This window comes from Engraulis encrasicolus, chromosome 9 (assembly GCF_034702125.1).
Source record: "Engraulis encrasicolus isolate BLACKSEA-1 chromosome 9, IST_EnEncr_1.0, whole genome shotgun sequence".
NCBI classification, from domain to species: Eukaryota; Metazoa; Chordata; class Actinopteri; order Clupeiformes; family Engraulidae; genus Engraulis; species Engraulis encrasicolus.
Genome location: NC_085865.1, coordinates 27,504,444 through 27,520,543, shown reverse-complemented (window position 1 = coordinate 27,520,543; position 16,100 = coordinate 27,504,444). Strand labels below are relative to the sequence as shown.

The 16,100-nt window shown below is 42.2% G+C and overlaps 1 long non-coding RNA gene across 1 annotated transcript; it reads right to left on the bottom strand.

The window, feature by feature from the left end:
• Positions 1-14,535: 14,535 nt before the first annotated feature.
• Positions 14,536-15,287, bottom strand: LOC134455091 (uncharacterized). Its single transcript, XR_010036014.1, has 3 exons — positions 15,066-15,287; positions 14,915-14,985; positions 14,536-14,834 (listed from the first exon to the last, which is right to left on the bottom strand). It is a non-coding gene; the product is annotated as an uncharacterized LOC134455091 (long non-coding RNA).
• Between the last annotated feature and the right edge of the window lie 813 nt (positions 15,288-16,100).

The following is a 16,100-nucleotide window of genomic DNA, read 5'->3' as shown; positions in this document are numbered from 1 at the left end:
TGTGTTAGTTTTCCATCCCTTTCATCTTGTCTTCTGACTTTTTTAATCCTTTCTCAACTCTTCCATGTCCTTCCCAAAATGATAACTTTCTCTCCCTTGCAAGCTCTATTTATTCATTTTCCATTTCCTGTAACAGTCATCCAGTTGTTGTTTTCCAGATTTCCTCATTCCTTAGCCCCTTTCTGCAGAGCATATATTAATCATATAATCATGTATCATAACCTTGCTGTTACCAAATTGTAACGACCATGTCTTAATTTGTTACTTAAGCCTCATGGTAATGTCATGGTAATGTTTTGATGATGGAGTTGATTCTTCTCAGCACAGAGTGAGATTGGGACCATTAGAGCAATGAGGCTACTTCACGCACACACATGCGCACACACGTGTGACGGAGGTCTTCTTGCACCTGTTCATCCCCCTCAGGGATTGAACCTGCGACCTCGTCAACTACAATGGTTCGGCAATGGGAGGCACAGTACGATACCGCTGGACTAAGAGACCAGTCTCCCAGTCCAACGGCATCGACACTGTATGTGGCCTTAGGAGGGAGGTTTACTAACGTTCCACGCCAACTCTGCTAGTTAGCCTCCGTTACACGCACACACACCTTTCTTATCAGCCTGCCTTTCATAAGCCAGACTGTGCTTTGGTGAGCGGACTGCTGCTGACAGGGATAGATGATGTCTAATTTTATCTTGAAAAGCCAGAAATTGCCAAATGAGAGAGAGAGAGAGAGAGAGAGAGAGAGAGAGAGAGAGAGAGAGAGAGAGAGAGAGAGAGAGAGAGAGAGAGAGAGAGAGAGAGAGAGAGAGAGAGAGAGAGAGAGAGAGAGAGAGAGAAGTGAGGGTGTCTGGCCAGGCTGGGCCTCCTGCATTAGAGTCTGAATGAACTTCATCAATCACATCAGCAGCTGATCATGGAAGTCGAGGCAGGCAGCAGCACATGCTAATAATATGCCGGACTACAGCCTCACATCTACTCATGATACATGCACATGGAAACTCATGAAAAAAATGCACATGCATGCTGCTGATATAACACAATAATGTTGTATTCAAACTGAGCTTTCTCCAAAAACATGTGAGAGAATGAGAATGAAGCAGCGGGGAGCACACTGCTGGCAAAGACACACTAGGCCCTATTCCACTGCCCATTTTCTACCCAGAACAGCTCGACACGGCACAACTCGGCCTCAGTTTATTATTTATTTGTTGCCTAATTAATTTGGGGAGCTATGTGCACTAGGCTACTTTTGAACATTTACAACAGCGCCATCGGCAGTTGTAAACGTATGGGTTCCTGATGTGGTTCTCAAGATCCTACAAAACAGACCAGCAGGCACTGCAGCGGTGAAAACAGTGGGGAAATTAATGGAACACCTATCCTAGAGATCAGTGCCATCTAGACCATGCACTGTCTATGGAGAGTGCCAAACATCCTGCGTGACACCAATTGCTCCCTTCAGGTAGAAGGTACAGGTCTCTACAGACCTGCACCAAAAGACCAATAGCCTGTACTTTCAGGCCATAAGGCAACTGAATTCCCAGGACAGCTGAGAAAACTGCCTATTGCTGACACTGGGTTATTTATTGGGGCTCCCTGTATTTTCAAATCTGTGAGTAGTTAAAGTAGCTCAGTTAAAATGCCACACAAGTGTTTCCTCAATCATGTTCAAGGATTTTTAAATAAAACCACGCCTTCGCAGACGTACACATGGCGTAGCTCAAGATGAATGTTTGCGGAGTGAGGCAGAACCCATTAATCTGGCGAGAGTCGAGTTGATTTTGGGTTTCGTTTATTTATTGATTGGAAGGAATGTGTGAGGGCATCAAACTTATCCTTGTTGCACTAGGACTGGGGAGAGGGGTACCAAACAGTGGTGCCACTTTGTTCTTTGCTGTACTTTAAATGGCAATCTACTACACAGTGTTGTGCGCCACACACAATTTCTTTGCCTTTTTTGACAATGACTATAAATATCTTGCACACACACACACGCACGTGCACACACACACACACGCACGTGCACACACACACACACACACACACACACACACACACACACACACACACACACACACACACACACACACACACACACACACACACACACACACACACACACACACAAATACAAATGTGTTTTTGTCACTCACGTCCAATGGTATGGGCCATGTGAAGTGTGTGAGTGTGGGAGTGAGGAGGAAGGTACAGCGTCAAACACCACACAAGGCCCTTCCAGGTAATTGAGCCTTCCAGCATCACATCATTGATTTCTGTGACCCCACTCTTCCCGGCAGACAGTAACCTGCAATGGAACAAAAGAGTGAAAGACGGAGAGAGAGAGACAGAGAGAGAGACAGAGAGAGAGAGAGACAGAGAGACAGGGGAAGGGAGGAAAAACACAACAAGACAATGGGACAATGAGACAAAGACAAATTTCGGCAGGGTTGGACAAAAGCCTGGGCAACTGCATGTGTAAATGCTTGCTACAGAGATGCCTAATTAAAGTCATACGTAGAACACGGAAAAGGAATTCAGTGTAAGGGTTTACCGATCAGGTATTATAGCTAATGTAATGCTAAATTAATCCGAGTTCAACGATTTCCCTGTAGTGTCTCTAAAAATAAATACATCAAATGTAGAAGAGCACACAATTACAGCAATCTGTTGCTGTTTTGTTCTTCTCTAGTAAAGGAACCCATAAACAGTAATTGGATTTCAGTCTTGCAACAATCCCCCCATTATCATTGAACAGCAGGAAATCATATGCTATTCGGTATAACACTGTGAAGTGGGTAAACGCTTTTTAGTCAAGCAGAAATTAAGCTACACTTAAATAATCCAATTTAATGTCTCATTCCATTCAGCTGTTGTCTTTAACTGCCCGCTGTTTACATACTCTGCCTCCGAGAGTAATGCGTTTTTCAAATGATGATAACCACCGTGTTCATTCATCTCAATGGGTAACCAAATGTACTGTGTTATTTGTGTTGCTGGGTGAGTCCCACGCCTCACATTAATACACGTGACAGGAGGCTTTTCATTTACTATGCTCCAGAAAAATAGCCATACACCCATTTACATTCTTCCCCATGGTCCTGTGGCCCCTGTGTGTACATGAGCTATGGTTCTGGAGCTCCAGACACATACCAAAGACCCCACGTTATTCACCGGAACCCTTTTCCTGTCTTGCTTCTCTTTTTCTTTCTTTCTTTCTTTCTTGCTCACCCCTTCTCTCCCCCTTGTCACTATCTCCCTTTGTTGCTGTCTTTCTTTCCTCTTTACCTCTCTCTAATCCTCTTTTAATTAATTTCCTATTTTAATCTCCCCTTTCCTTCTCTTTCGCTCATTTGATCTCTCTCTCTCTCTCTCTCTCTCTCTCTCTCTCTCTCTCTCTCCTTCCGGTGAACCATCTCCATATCTGGCATATCGACTCCAATCAATAACAGCATGGCACCCTCAGATGAGGAGCAGGATGAATGAGGGCATACGTACATTTCACTGCCCTCTCCAGAAGAGCTGATAAGAGGGCCCGCTGACAGGTGTGGTGCCCCTTCACCCATCACTCATTTACGTGGTATGAAAGAAAGAAGGAGGAAGAAAGAATAGGAGCTAGTGAGACAGGGAAAAGGACAGATGGAAAGAGGGGGAAGAGTGAGGATGGAAAGAGAATGAGAAGGAAGGAAAGAGAATAGAGGCGGGGGGCAGAAGGGAGGGATGAGGGTAGAGGGGAGAGAGTGTGGAAGGAGAAAGATAATGAAAGAGTGAGTGTGAGACAGACAGAGAGAGAGAGAGAGAAGGAGAGAGAGAGAGAATCAAAGTTAGGCATCTCACACTCACGTTGTGTGGTACTGAACGAAGGAATGAAGAGAACTGGCACTGTGGAGGCATACAAAGTAAAGAGGGAGGTATGGATTGTCAAGTGGGCAAGGTTATGAAAGTGAAAGGCTTCATTAATATTCATAGTCAGGCTGTGCCCATCATGGCCCTGCACTCTGACAGGTTTGACCTGGCTGATGGCTGGGTTGGTTTTTTATCCTGGTCATCATCAAGGACAAGGGCCTCCTCCTGTGTCATGGCGCTGCCTTGAAGTCATGATGTAAGAGCAGTAATACTGTTTTAATTAGTAGCTCATTCTACATATCTGAGATGATAGCAGGGGGGTGTCGTGTCCAGTTCCTGGAATCAAATCATTGGCCACGTTCCGATGACGTTTTTAATTCCGAATTAATAAATCCAGAATTAAATAGTTATACATAGTTCTGCAGAGTCAAAGCGGAATTAAGGTCTATTTGGAATAAACTTGTGCTTGCCTCATGAATTACAGTAAATCTAAGTCTTGTGTGAACGAGGCCAATGTCAACTGAATTACCTTTGAAAGTTCTTGCCTCATGGAATGTGTTCTACAATCAAAACACACACACACACACACACACACACACACACACACACACACACACACACACACACACACACACACACACACACACACACACACACACACACACACACACACACACACACACACACACACACACACACACACACACACACACACACACACAACTTAGGGGCCACTACCACAGACACAGATACAGATTGCAGAATATGCTTAATAGCCTACATCATGTGTTTTTTGTTTCTTCCTGGATTTCTAGTCTGGGCTTTGAACTTAGGGGGAAATGGTTTAACACATTCAGAAGATTTATCAAACTTGGTAGTGATTGTAAAAAAAAACTGTCAGTCTGTATTGGATGAAATCAAATGCCATGTTTTCATCCGTGTGGACTCAGGCAACACAAACATCATGGCCTTATTACAGAGAGAATTCTGCTGTTCACTACTGTGTGTTGCTGTCTTGCCAGGCCACTGTTATTACACTTCTTATTACACTTTTGTTTTAATATTGTGGCAAATGAGAACAAAGGCTGATATTGAGCTTTTACACACAGCACATGGAATTTCATGAAAAAAAGAATTATCCAACAAACGATAATAAAGATGTGTGTGCATGTCAGCTATGGGGAATCATGATGCTTAGTGAAATTAATTGCCGAATTGTGTTTTTTAATGATTCATTTTCTATGCACATTTATCCACATGTCTCTTTTAAGCAGGAATAACACTAATGAAGTGCATCAGTGACTGTCAGTGTGTGATTATAGCTAATGAATGCTGGAGTAATCAATTACGGTCAAAATTGCTTTTACCCCTAAGAGGACATTTATTTCTTTGTTTTCCGGCCCTAATGATGTCTAATTTATACTGGCACATCCAATAGGGCCTACGTACTGTTAACCAAGTAAAGAACAATGCAGGCGAACCCATGGAAGCTGGATTTGAACAGAACAGAATCATAAGTAAAGAGTGTTGAGAGAATTATATCACACGTATAATTTAATTAGGCATCACACTGTATGTTCTCCCAGTTATATACATAATTTGATTAATGTTCTGTTGTCGTTCCAAGATAGTGCAATTTCAATGCACATAATTGATGATAATGCCTCTTTTCCACTGCCGGTTTTCTGGTAGGTCTACAGCTCGACAAAGCGTGACCCGCCCGCCACTTTTTGTTTTTCAAATAGGCACGAAACAGCCGTTGTAAAACAAAAAGTGGCGGCCGAGCCGCGCTGTGTTGAGCTAAGCTTACCAGAAAACCGGCAGTGGAAAAGAGACATAATTTGATTTGGCATGATAATATTTCTTCAGAAGAAAATGATCTAGGCCTATATTTCTGTGCATATTCCCATTCAAGCAGACCATGTCACTCTAGGACAAGTAGCTATACTAAGTTTAGGCAACTGTACTCATTTGGAGCTTTAAAACATCTCCTAGTGAGGGGATCCTTCTAAAGACATGGTTTGAGAGAAGGTGGCAATGTATGGAATGGACATATAGAGCAATCTAACCTGAGTTGAGAGGCGCAATAATATACTGTATCTGCTACATATTGCAATCTCAGGTGGTAAACTGTTCTTGGTCCAAAAGTTTTCTGTGACCTTAATGGCTGTCATCTGTTCACTTCACAGCTTGACAAATGTTAACATATCAATTATAGCCTAGAAATCTAGACGCCCCTAGCGACCGCAAATTGAATTTGCTCCCGGGGGCAGTGTAGCGAACCCCGGTCGCTTTGCGAGGCTGAAAGTTATCCGATGACAGGGCCAATCAAATCGTGAGGAGCGAGATGGGGGGCTGGGCTACTTAGTAAACATAGAAAACTTTCTAAGAAGAAACATGGCGGCCGTCCGTGCTACTTACAGCACGAAAGTTTTTACTTCATTTAAAAAGCCTGGATGATAATACATTTCGTGGCGTGGAGGATTGATGTAAAAATACACCATGAACTTATCGGACACAAATAGATCATTACACATTACCATATGATCATTCGATGTTTTAAGCTAGCTCGGTAAGCTAATTTGAGCATTTTACAGAACCAGATAGTCACACGCTATTATCAGACCTATTGTAGGTGTAGAATTCAAGACACATGCCATTAAAACGAGACATTTGGGAGCTTTGAAAGTCTTTGAGTAGCTTACTAAATAGATGGGAATGACACCTAGTCTACTGAGCTAGTGGCTAGCCAACCTGTCGTCAATAACACCTGTGCTAGGTATCCAGCCTTGTATTATATGCCTGCCTCAATTTCTAATAAGGTCAATGTCATGAAAAACGAGACATTTGGGAACTTTGACAGTCTTTAAGTAGCTCACTAAATACAGTAGATGGGAATGACACCTAGTCTACCGAGCTAGCGGCTGGCCAACCTGTCGTCGATAACACAGAGCTAGGTATCCAGCCGTGTATTAATTCTATGGGTATACAGCTAGCTAGCTAGCACCAAACATGCCATGTTGACAACAATCACAAATATAACCATTTAAAGCAACACTCCGTTTTTTGGACACAGGACCTCATTTCCGAGTCAGCCAGAGTGTTAGAAGTGTGTTTTGGGTCATGCTAACAAAAGTGGATCACTTGTGCTAGCTTAGCAACATCGACCTGTGGGTTTACAATGACTGCATGGAATTTCAAAAAAACGACCTGGACACACTTCTAACACTCTGGTTGACTCGGAAATGAGGTCATGTGTCAAAAAAAACGGAGTGTTGCTTTGACAAGCCCCAAATTGCTCAACATTTCACTGGTTGATCAAGGAGGGCCATGTGGTTGAAAACGTAGCATTTTTGAACTGTGTAAGTGAAAACACGATTCATTAGGAAACTTGTTTGTGATGTTGGTGATCACACGCATCCACTCCTATGAAGGCACAAAGTTGCCGCTTCACCTACAAGGGGCGTGTCGCGTGTACGTTCTGAGAGACAGCTGTGACGTTACACAGAACTGTGTGGGGATTGGTTGTTCCACCATCCTCTTGCGTGGCGTTGAGTGCCAAGGCATTTTGATAGACAACCGTTTATCCCGCCCACACTCTCTCCGAGCTGTACAGGTCTGGCTCGCCAGGCTATATCAATTATGTAACATGAGATAAACTGTGGACAACCACTCCCTCTCGTTGGCCAGAGATATAGGTCCATGTTCCGCATCTTCAGGCAAGAAGTTTGAAGCTGAAGCTCTTGAGTGAAAGATGAGACCTCCTTATACATCAGTAGTCCAGCCGCTTACAACTCAGCATCTTGACACTATGCCCCCACTTCATGTGTGCTGTGAATTTCCAAGAGAAACTTTCGTCAAGAGCTTAAAGCTATAACCTCCTACAAGAGACCCTGGCCTACACTAACTTTCCTGACTCTAAGAATGTGTGCAGCAAACATGGTAGTCAGGATGTGTGATTCTACTGCATGGATGTGGCATGAGGGCAACCACGCTAACCTTCCAAGACCCTGCGAATGCAAGCACTGACATCAGTGTCTGACTACTCGTTCTTCTGAGTCTTTCTCCAGCTGGCTCTCCCCCGGTGGTCACAGGATGAGGGAAAACCCCAGGGCTGGACTGGCCATCTGGCAAAGCGGGCATTTCCCAGTGGGCCCTGCACCCTCATGGGCCCCTATTTTTTGAAATGTTAAAAAAAAAACTTTGGCTATGACATGTGAACCTGTTTATCTGAAATGATGGAAAAGGCAAATGTGACTGTTTCTGCTCGTCATTCTGTCATATGGCATTACAGGAATATTGTTGGTTTTGAGTTCAAGGCTGCACTGCACTGGTCTACATTGCTTCAGCAGTGCCATGAGTACGGCTTTGACAAACAGGAGAACATGCTCAAGCATAAACATACACACACACTCACTGAATGATAGAGAGCATGCACATACTGGGAAAAAAGAATGCACACACACACCCTAAAGACCAAACAAACAGAAACACACCAATATACTCTTGCACTCACACACACACATACACGAAGAAGCTCACACACACACACACACACACACACACACACACACACACACACACACACACACACACACACACACACACACACACACACACACACACACACACACACACACACACACACACACACACACACACACACAGGGGGGAAACAGACAGCTAGATGTGTGTTTCTTAGGGGTGCTGCTACCGAGGTGCTGTGCAAGTGCTGGAGGTAATCGACCTGCTGTGCGCATGCATTTAATGCTTCATTTCCAACGCCAGAACAACACTCCAGGAGACACAGAGACAACAGGAAGTCAGGAGGGGAGAAGTTGATAGCATGACAGGAAAACAGTGGAAGTGGGGGGGGGGGGGGGGAAGGGGGGAGGGGTAGTCATCAGTTTCCCATTACTATATTCCCGTAGACTAGATGGAGTTGTCAGATAAGGCCTGACAAAAGGTATGTCTAACTGCTCCCGTTCTCAGTGTGTATTTGTGTGTACTAAATCATGGCCTTATATTGTTTGCTCAAAGGCAAAAAGCATTGTCCCAAGAATAAATGGATTGTCTCACTGTTTGATGTGAAAATGAGTGGTCGGATAAGGAAATGAGCTGCGAGAAGATAAAGACAAGATACATGCATGTGATGGGATTGAACTTGATTTAACAGAAGTGATTATTCTCTTGGTGTGCTATGTATTGCACTCTTAAAACTACGGTATTCTAATGAAATGTCCAAATGAAAATTAGTCTGCTGGCAATAGCAGGATTTGCTGTAGTAACTGAGGTCAACCTGTGCAGTCCAGATCCAGACTGAACCCCCATAACCTCACAGCAAAGTCCAGTATGGGAAGCAGCCATGCTATCAAGTGAACTAAATCCTAGCCATCTAACTTCAGTTTTTTATGAGGCTGGAAGGTTGAACTCTGCTAGCTGGTATTCGTTACACTGTGGAGAGAGATTTATTGACAGGATAAATGCACCCACTATGATTTTCTAAGTTGCCCAAGGAACAGGCAAATGAGATTAAATGAAACAGAAAACCTGCCAGATAGCCTGCTCTCTTGAAAACCTGAAGAGAGTTTTCATCTCTGTGGAAATGCTTTATGTGCACAAATATTTCATGTTTTCGTAAAACTGAATGTAAGAAAGCATAGATTGGTAATATATCAAAATCAATGCAGCATCAATTGATTAATGATCAATGTGTTTATGGCAACTGATATAGAGGACTAATGTCATGTTGACATTCAATACATTAACTAACTATACATCATGCAATGTCCAGCGCTATGTGAGATGCAATCTGTCAGCGCTATGTGAGATGCAATCTGTCAATGTCAACACATTTATTTTGTTTCTTCATTCCAACAGGCATGTGTTGATAGTACCTGTGCGTGTGTTTATGCTGTATGATAAATTGCTGTTTATCTAACCTGTGACACCTTCGTTCACATGCGGCCCTCCCACTCTCATTATCTGAGAATGTGCTTACATTATTTGACAGTTGATATGTGTACTTGGTGGAATGTGGGAGCCCTTGCTGTCTGTTTGTTAGATATTTTCAGAATTATGGTCACATGCTGAGTTTTTGGCAAGGTCGAGCCCCTGGCCATCTGCTTGTTTGGCCGCTGAAGCTGACAGAGAAATGGTCCATGCAAAACGGTGATATTTACAGTGGTCTGGTTTCTCACCTGCTATAGCACTGCTAGTTGTCCTTTTTCCTACTGGCAAAGAGACTTGTCCTCGGAGAGGGCCAGTTTGGAATTAAAAATTAGATGTAACGATTTATAAATTCAACTATGAATATTTGATAGGACTTCAATATACATTATAATAAATCCTTGAGCTCTTGACAGATTTGAATGCAGTTTTAACTGCAAATGGCCCCAGTTCCATCATTCATAAAGGTAACCCTGCTCAACTCACACTTTCCATTGCTTGGCTTACAGACCTGAAAGGACACGCATTGAAAATGGTTTGACATGGACCTTTGCATATGAATTTTACATGCACATGGAAATACTTATGAGGAAAAGAGGAGGAAATTGGAGTGTATTGTATTTCCCACAGGAACCATACAATGGGATAGTGATCATAAATGGTTCCATTCACATTTTCAGGGGGGATGTGTTATCCTTTTTGTCTTGTCTTAAGCTGGCCTTTCATCTTGCCCAACAAAATAACACAAATTACTACTTGGCAACACTGCATTGTGTGCCATATAAAGCTTTGTTTTGGCTTTGCCTCCCAATGGCAAGTATACAAAATTAAATATTCAATGTTTGTTGGCTGTCCGCGCAGTCTTTGTTTTGTGTTTATTTTTGTTTGTTTTGGCACCTTAGATAGTCTCCTGGTGAAGCCTGGAAGGAGTTATCAGTGGACTTTGTCGGAATTGCACAGACCAGCCAGGTCTATGCCAACAGACGTATCCAAACATCTGTGATTTAATTATTAATGTGGAAACAGTGTGCTGCAGAGGGTTTTCTGTGATAATCCCTCTATAGCCGTGACAGTCATTTTAAATTTAAAGCCATATTTCTCTGTTGGACAGTTTCAGCAAAACCCTTGCTGCTCTCCAAAGGACCTTTGGTGGAATACCATTTCTGAAAAAGGTTTAATTTATTGTAACTGCAGAGAAGTCAAAGTGGTTGGAACATGCAGGACGTCAAAAAGAATGTGTGAACGAAGCAATATCTTAAAGATACAGTATATCACGAAAGTGAATACACCCCTCACAGTTTTGCAGATTTTTGAGTATATCTTTTCATAGGAAAGCATTACAGAAATTTCACTTTGACACAATGATTAGTGACCTTTTAACAACATATTTAAACTCTTAAATTTCTTGTTCACTCAGAAAAAAACTAAATACAGCCATTAATGTTTGAACATGTACTCACAAAAGTGAGTACACCCCAGATTAAAATCCGGTAGAGAAGGGACTATGTTGGCTCGAATCGTCTCGAAATGAAAAGGGATGACAAGGGAGGTCATCAGTGTGCGTTTCAACCTTTCTTTGCATTGAACTTTTTCATTTTGAGTCTGCATCTGGCTTAAATAGATTGGTGTGAGATTTGAATGCAATCCTATGGAGAATATCCTGATCTGCTTCAGTAGTCACAGTGCATGTTGACATGCATGTTTCTTTTAGGTGTATTTCAGATTGCCAATGTTGACAGCATTCATGCATCCCCAAACCATGTCAGTCCCACTACCATGCTTGGCTATTGAGAGGATACACCTTCTTTGTAAACTCACTTGTTTACCACCACACATGCTTGACACCATCTAAAGCAAATTTGTTTATCTTGGTCTCAAGAGAGATGAACAGACCAAGGATATGGATCACTGGAACCATGTCGTGTGATCTGAAGAGACCAAGATAAACAAATTTGCTTTAGATGGTGTCAAGCATGTGTGGTGGTAAACAAGTGAGTTTTACAAAAAAAGGTGTATCCTCTCAGTAGCCAAGCATGGTAGTGGGACTGACATGGTTTGGGGATGCATGAATACTGTCAACATTGGCAATCTGAAATACACCTAAAAGAAACATGCATGTCAACATGCACTGTGACTACTGAAGCTGATCATGATATTCTCCATAGGATTGCATTCAAATCTCACACCAATCCATTTAAGCCAGATGCAGACTCAAAATGAAAAAGTTCAATGCAAAGAAAGGTTGAAACGCACACTGATGACCTCCCTTGTCATCCCTTTTCATTTCGTTTCATTTCGAGACGATTCGAGCCAACATAGCCCCTTCTCTACCGGATTTTAATCTTGGGTGTACTCACTTTTGTGAGTACATGTTCAAACATTGATGGCTGTATTTTGTTTTTTTTCTGAGTGAACAAGAAATTTAAGCGGTTAAATATGTTGTTAAAAGGTCACTAATCATTGTGTCAAAGTAAAATTTCTGTAATGCTTTCCTATGAGAAGATATACTCAAAAATCTGCAAAACTGTGAGGGGTGTATTCACTTTCGTGATATACTGTATAACTCTGGAATGTAATCTGAATTAGGCACCACAAAATGTGGTTTTCCACACTGAAGTTGTATAAATACAACTAACAATACAATCTTTAATGGTTGTAAAATCATGTGATTTATCAACTCTGATAAAGGGCCCATTGGAGTAGTGGGCATCCTTTCAGTAGTTTGAATGAGAGACAATTCTGCTCCCAAACTATACTCTAACCAAAGACAAAGACCATGTAGCATTGTATTATTGAAGAACCACTGATGTTAAATGTGTTGTTTATTCATTTGTTTGGAATCAAGAGCTGATAGTGTGAAACCCCTTTGATATCACCCTTTCATTTATTTGCAGTTTGTGATTATATTGAAGGCTAAACTGTACATGATGATGAGCTTGGTGTTGACATTATTTTCCAGACATGACACTAAGGGACCCTCAGAGGTGTGGAGAGGTATGCTTTGACCTGCCTGACCAGACATCCAAAGACCTTCATCATGGTGGGAAAAACGACAGGATAGTAAACATTGATGCAGGCCGGTTAAGGTTTCCTGGCTTGGGTATAAATGCCCTTCTCTGCAGGTAGTTCGGCACTGGTCTTTTGCAAAAAGGTAATGTAACAAATGTAGTAGGCTATATAGAAGTGTGATTTGGCTGTTCTGCAAAAGCAGATTGTGAACTCAAAGTTCCTTGGCCCACCTATGCTGTGATTGACAATGGAGCAGGTATTCTTCACCTCCTGCAGGGAGAGTTGAGGAGCCTTCTTTGTGTTGTTGAAAGATTTAAAGTCTTAGAGGTGGTTCATCTTGTCAAGGATGGAAGTGTCCGTGTGGCATTGTTGTATGTTTGCATGGTGTGTTCTCACTATCTGCTCCTTCTGCATAATCCATTGCATGTTAATTTTGTCCTGTCTACACATTATGTTTACTGGTGTGAATTTGGGCTTAATGTTTGTTTTAATTTTCAATGCCAACCTGAGTGAGATTATTCCAAATTTAATGATATTTCTTTGTGTGTGTGTGTGTGTGTGTGTGTGTGTGTGTGTGTGTGTGTGTGTGTGTGTGTGTGTGTGTGTGTGTGTGTGTGTGTGTGTGTGTGTGTGTGTGTGTGTGTGTGTGTGTGTGTGTGTGTGTGTGTGTGTCTGTGCGTGTGCGTGTGTCCGCGCACACCTGTGTGCACTTCTTTGAATGCACATGAAGGAAAGGGAAAGAGAGAGAAAAATACTCTTAAAGAATAATATTTCTACACGAGTCTACATGAATTAATAGGGCTGTCATAATTCATTTCTCCTCAACCGGGCTGTCCATTGTGGTGGGTTTTGTATCTAAGAGTCATTATAATTCACCAGGCATTCCGCTTGGAAATGAATGCAAATGGGATGAAACACAATAGCTAAAAATAACTACTATGGTCTAAGGGAGCTGAAAACCTGTTTAATATAAAGGGTATGAACACAAAAATCCAATGCAACACGCTTATGTAGATATTCTAAATTATGCCCGTGCGCGCACACACTGTGATGAAAATAGACAAATGCATTTCTCCACCTGACACATTGGTGACACAAATGTATTATTTATGAGACTTTCAATATCTACCTTCGCCGGATTTCCCAATGCATCTCAGAGCTCATGCTCTGTAGCATTTTAGCAGACGGGGAAACGGAGAGCCTAAGGATTTGAGTGAGGTATGGTAAAATGTGGCACTTAGTTAAGAAATAATAATATCATCATCAGGTGCACCATAGGGATAAAGCAGTAAGTACATGTGGGCAATTCTCCTTAGTAGTAATATTCAACAATAAGATAAAAAAACAGATAATACATTCTGGAGTATAAACAATGGGTGATTATGGTTATTGTAATACTGAAGGTGACAGTAAGAGTGTGATATGAGGCCGAATCTAGGCTTAGTAGGCTACATATTGTGCAATGAATTTCCCAATTAAGACAGAGGCTCAACATTTTGTCATTCTTATGATGGAGAATCATAATATAACCAAGTGGAACTTTAGATGTGGATTTTCCTAAATTAATAATCAATATTGATAACTGTAATTGCACGACTACGCCACTGGGGACTTTCACCCTCAGAGTAAACCTCTAGTAAAAGGCAACACAGGTTCGTTAAGGAGCGACAGAGACAGGGGTTATGGCAAAATAATTAATTCTCTTTTTATTATCAATCCATATAAAAATACAACATTTTAAATATTTGCTAAAAGAAACACACTGGTGGAGGACAGACATACAAAGTAAAATACACAAATTAACAGACCGATAACTCTCACTTTCTCGTGAACTTAACAAAACCAAATCAAATACAGAAAATCACTCAAACCGGTGCATGCTCTCAGCCACACTCTCTCACCACCAGTCACACTCAGTCAGTCAATTCACTCGTGCGCGCGCTCAGGCGCGCAATTGTTTCGGAACACTTGGCAAACAAAACAGCAACCTGTCCAGGGCGGCCCCAAGTAGGAGATCACCCGGCTACCTGTACACACAAAAGTACAGACGCAGGTCAGGGAAGAGTTGCTGATTAGCTCATAATAAAGTGACAGAGTATCAACCTACCACGGGCAGCGGGCACCAATATATCATTCACAGGCACGGAGGGAAGAGGGCGCACAGACAGCGACACACACCTGGTAAGGTAATTACATAAAGTGAGCTAGGCAACACGCTTAACGTATTTGTAGGATTGGGAGTGAAGACTATTACGTACCATAACACCGGGAGATGGTAAGGGAAGCCAGTGCAACAGATAGCCCTAGTCAATGAGCGGCCACACCGCAGTGTTAGGGACGAACAGACAACCCCACGCAACTGGCATATTCCGTGAAGTGACAGCATGCACGGACTCCCAAACTAGGACCACAGGCGAAATGTCCAACAAACAAACAAGGTCTTCCTCCCTCCCGCAGTAGCATGCGCAACGCGTTTTTAAAAATGACTCCGATCCACACAATTGGTGCCACAACAGCCCAGCTGACGGCCTTCAATTAGGTACAGGGGAGCGCGCTTAAAGGCACAAGCGCTCACCATGTTACAATAAGAATAATCAGGTATCATTTAAGGAGTAACTGCTTCAGGGCACCTCAACTTGTGCCAAAAGTTAAACACTCAGTCACCTGCTAAATTATTCACATCATAAAATATTAACTGGTAAATTAGCATTTGAGGTTTCAGGCTGTTAAACGTCCCTGGAGACCATCGGTTTCTCACACACACACACACACACACACACACACACACACACACACACACACACACACACACACACACACACACACACACACACACACACACACACACACACACACACACACACACACACACACACACACACACACACACACACACACCTGTGTGTAGCGTGCGAGGTCTGAGATAAGATTCTTTTAACTACTGTATAAGAATAACACATGCACACATATCATGTGTGCCCCTTTCTGTAAAATATGTTTTTGTGGACAACATGCATAGAACCAGAAAATCAAGTCAAGGAGAAAGACTCCTTGGAAAGTTAGGAAAGAACGGTGGGAAGATTTTAGTTATTTCAGAAAGATTGCCAGTCAGTAAGTGCAATTTTGTCTCTTCGAAGCATTGAAATGAGTCAATGAGTCAAAAAAACAAATCAATCAATCAATCAATCAATACTTGAAGGCATTTATAGTGTTCCACTTGTCCCTGCAGTCTTATCTGCTAAGCAGCCCAGTCTGTTTTTAGATTTATATTAACTGTTAGGTGTCATGTTTCT